The sequence below is a fragment of the Dasypus novemcinctus genome, chromosome 18 (genome assembly GCF_030445035.2).
Source record: "Dasypus novemcinctus isolate mDasNov1 chromosome 18, mDasNov1.1.hap2, whole genome shotgun sequence".
Taxonomy (NCBI): domain Eukaryota; kingdom Metazoa; phylum Chordata; class Mammalia; order Cingulata; family Dasypodidae; genus Dasypus; species Dasypus novemcinctus.
In genome coordinates, this window is record NC_080690.1 from 55,523,987 (window position 1) to 55,528,460 (window position 4,474).

A 4,474-nucleotide genomic window follows, 5' to 3' on the forward strand; every position below is an offset into this window, starting at 1 on the left:
GATTTGCTTGCCTCCTTTTTTGTGATAAGATTATTTAAGTGGGTTTAAGTATCAGTCTGATTCATCCACTAGGAATGTCTTGGATGAATCAGTATAAAGTTACCACCTTTTTGCATACTGTTTTATGCATCCATTGATTATCATTGCCTATATTCATTATATTAGTGGGGTTGCAAAATGGTAATTTTCTTATTTTGTCACTCATTCTGCGATTATTATTGAGATTCTTTTATAAAAATAAACTTCCCTACATCAACTACTTGATTATTCAGAGGTACAGTAAGTAAAGTAAAGGCAGAATAAGTGCTTAATTCTTTCTCCTTTTAAGGATTCTCAGAACAAAGAGTTTATTTCCTAGTTTCCATAGGTTACTTTGGCAGGTGCTATCTTCCAAATATGACCACAATAACATTGCTTATTTCACATACTGTCCTAGAATCTTGCCATTTCCTCTTCAGAGGTTGAGTCTAATTCTTCTGCCCTTGACTTTGGGTGGGCCTGTTAATTATAACTAATAGAATGTGACTGTGTGACTTACAAGACTAGGTTTTAAAAGGCAATGCAGTGAAGAGATGTGGCTCAAGTGATTAGGCTACTGTTTACCACATGGGAGGTCCCTGGTTCAGTTCCCAGTGCCTCCTAAAGAAGACAGAGAGCTGGCATAACCAACAGGTGCAGCGAGTGGACACAACAAGATGACACAACAAGAGACAAGAAGAAAAAATATAGTGAGAGATACAACAAAGTGGGGAAATGGGTGGCTCAATTGATTAGGTGCCTTCTTCCCACACCAGAGGTCCTGGGTTTGGCTCTCAATGCCTCCTAAAGAAACAAGACAGACACAGGAAATGCAAACAATGAGGGGGTAGGAAGAAATTTTTAAAAAGGCAATGCAGAGGGGAGTGGCTATTGGCTCAAGTGGTTGAGCTCCTGCTTCTGATATGGGAGGTCCTGGGTTTGGTTTCTGGTGCCTCCTGAAAAAAGCAAAACCAAACAACATGCAAACAAACAAACAAACAAAAAACAGGGAAGCCAATGTGGCTTAGTGGTTTAACACTGACTTCCCACATATGAGGTCCCAGGTTCAATCCTTGGCCCCTGGTACCTTAAAAAAAAAAAAAAAAAAGGCAATGCAGTTCAATCATTCTTGTTTGTTGTTTAAAACTTTTGTTGGGGAAAGAAGCCAAGGGCTTCTTGTTTAAACAAGAAACAAGAATTGGCAGAAACATCTTTCTCAAAGCTCAGTTTTGAAGGGTTGCTGCAACAGGGTAAGAATCAAGAAAAGGCAACTTAAAAATGATAGGATCTCATGCTACTCTTGCTGGCCCCTCCTCTAGCCCATCAGTGTGGGTCCATGTTCCCAGTTGTGGAGGGAGCAGAGTAACCTTTGGGTACATACTAGGGTGCATGTGTTTCTTTGCCAATCTGTCTAGTGGCAGCCTGAGGGACTGAATCTGGACACTTACCACAGGCTTGCCATCCCCGAACTTGCTGTGCCTATAGAGGTGGCTCACAGAACTTTCCTATAGGAGAATAGTCAGATTGCAGCTGCTTGGGAGTGAAAAGTGGCTGTGAATGTACAGGTTAGCGCCTTTGGTGTGAGGAAACACTGTTTCCTAGGGGGATGGGGACATTTGTACTCATGTAAATGGGGCATTGCTAGGGTCATGTGAACATGCCCAGGACAAGATAGAAGAGCCATGAGGGCCCTACACTTTGCCTTGGGTTCATTTCTAGAATTATTATTAACAGGACTAAGTTCCAAAGGAGAGTACTTGCAGAGGCCAATCTGCAAAGGCTGGGAAAGGTGATTTCTTTTAATTTTTGTTAGCTTCTTGCACTTAAGAAGCTCTGTTATAACACTAGCTGGGTACAAAATAAGGGAAAATGCCTCAGTGTCTAAATTCTGAGACAACCATTAAAATATCAAGTGTCCAAGTTCCAACAAAAAGTCACAAAACATACAAAGAAACAGGAAACAATAGCCTATGCAAAGGAGCAGGATAAATCATTAGAAGCCATCAATGAAAAGGAACAGTCCTGGGATATACTAGACAAAAATTTCTAAAATATTGTCCTAAGTGTGTTCAAAGAACTAAAGGAGACAGAAATGATATGATAAAGGGAATGTCATCATTTGAAAAGCATTGCAATAAGATGCACACCTTGTGCCGCCACTGTGGCTCTAAAGCCTACCACCTTCAGAAGACGACCTGTGGCAAATGTGGCTACCCTGCCAAGTGCAAGGTGAAATACTATTGATACAGGTCGAATGAGGCACCTAAAAATTGTATACTGCAGGTTCAGGAATGAATTCCATGAAGGAACTACACCTAAACCCAAGAGAGCAGCTGTTGCAGCATCCAGTTCATCTTAAGGATTTCACTGATTAGTTGTGCAATAAATATTCTGATTTTAAAGATAAAAAAAATTAAAGAAAATCAGGAAAATGGTAAGTGAACACAAAATGAATGTCAATATAGAGATAGAAAATATGAAAAGGAACCAAAGAGAGCTAAAGTCTATAGTGGGGGGGGGGGGAGGGGGAATCCCCTTGAGGGGTTCAGCAGCAGATTAGAGCTGGCAGAAGAAAGAATCAGAGAACTTGAAGATAAGAAAATTGAAATCGGGATGCAGACTTGGCCCAATAGATAAGGCATCTGCCTACCACATGGGAGGTCCATGGTTCAAACCCCTGGCCTCCTTAACCCATGTGGAGCTGGCCCATGTGCAGTGCTGATGCATGCAAGGAGGGCTGTGCCATGCAAGGGTGTCCCCTGTGTAGGGGAGCCCCCATGTGCAAGGAGTTCACCCCATAAGGAGAGCCGCCCAGTGCAAAAGAAAGTGCAGCCTACCCAAGAATGGTGCCGCACACTCAGAGAGCTGACACAACAAGATGATGCAACAAAAAGAAACACAGATTCCCAGTGCCACTGATAAGGATAGAAGCGGTCACAGAAGAACACACAGCAAATGGACACAGAGAGCAGACAACTGGAGGGGGGGGGAGGGGAAGGGGAGAGAAATAAATAAATATTTTTTAAAAATTGAAATCATCCAGTCTTAGGTGCAGAAAGAAAAATGTAAAGAAAAATGAACAGAACCTGAATAACCTTGGGGTAACATCAAGCATACCAATATGTGCATTGTGGGAGTCCCAGCAGAATAAGAGAAAAAGGAGCTGAAATAATATTTAAAGAAACAATGGATGAAACATTACAAATTTAATGAAAGACATGAGTTTACACATCCAAGATGCTCAACAAACTCCAGATAGTATTAACCCAAATAGGCCCACACCTAGCCATATTATAATCAAACTGTCGAATGCCAAATGGAGATAATTCTGAAGCCACAGGAGAGAAATATTTTATCAAGGCAGCCACAAAATGTTGTGTTGATTTCTCATTGGAAACCATGGAGGAAAGAAGACAGGGATACATATTTAAAATGCTCAAAACAAAACAAAACAAAACAAAAAACCTGCCAACCAAGAATTCTATATATGGTAAAACTGCCTTTCAAAAATGAAGGTGAGATTAAGACATTCCCAGATGAACAAAAGCTAAGGAAATGCATCACTACGAGACTTGTTCCTACAAGAAATGTTAAAGGGAGCTCTTCAGGTTGAAAAGAAAGAATGCCTGATAGTAAATAGAAACTCCATAGAGAGAAAGATTGTGGGTAAAGGTAACTACATGGGTGAATATAAATGCAAGGGCTACTGAATTTTTTTCTAGCTTGATCTTTTACTTCCCACAGGATCTAAAATTCAAAAGTGTAAAAAGTAATGAAAAATCAATAGTTCTGGATTCATATAAATATGTAATTTAAGACAAGAACTACATATTTGTGTAAGCTATTGAAGTTAAGTTAGTATGAAACCAAGTGAGATTGTCTTAAATTTAGGATGTTAAAGTTAAGCTCCATGACAAAGAAAATATCTGAAAAAATATGCACACAAAGAAATCACCTAGGGAAGTGGATGTGGCTCAAGCAATTGGGCTCCCATCTACCATATAGGGGGTCCAGGTGCAATTCCTGGGGCCTCCCAGTGAGGGCAAGCTGCCCTGAGTGGAGTGCTGGCCCATGCAGAAGTGCTGGCTTGCATGGAGAGCTGGTGCAGCAAGATGATCCAAGAAAAAGAGACACAGAGGAGAGACAATAAAAGACACAGCTGACCAGGGAGCTGAGGTGGTGTAAGAGATTGAGCACCTCTCTTCCACTCTGGAAGGTCCCAGGATCAGTTCCCAGTGACGCCTAAAGAGAAGACAAGCAGACACAGAAGAACACACAGTGAATGGATACAGCAGACAGTGAGTGCAAAAACGAGGGTGGGGGAGAAATAAATCTTAAAAAAAACACAAAAACTAAATACAGAAATAGGTAGTAATGAAAGAATTGAGAGACAAAAATGGTATATGATTTACAAAACTAAAGAGTAAAATGGTAGAAGTCCTGTATTATGCATAGT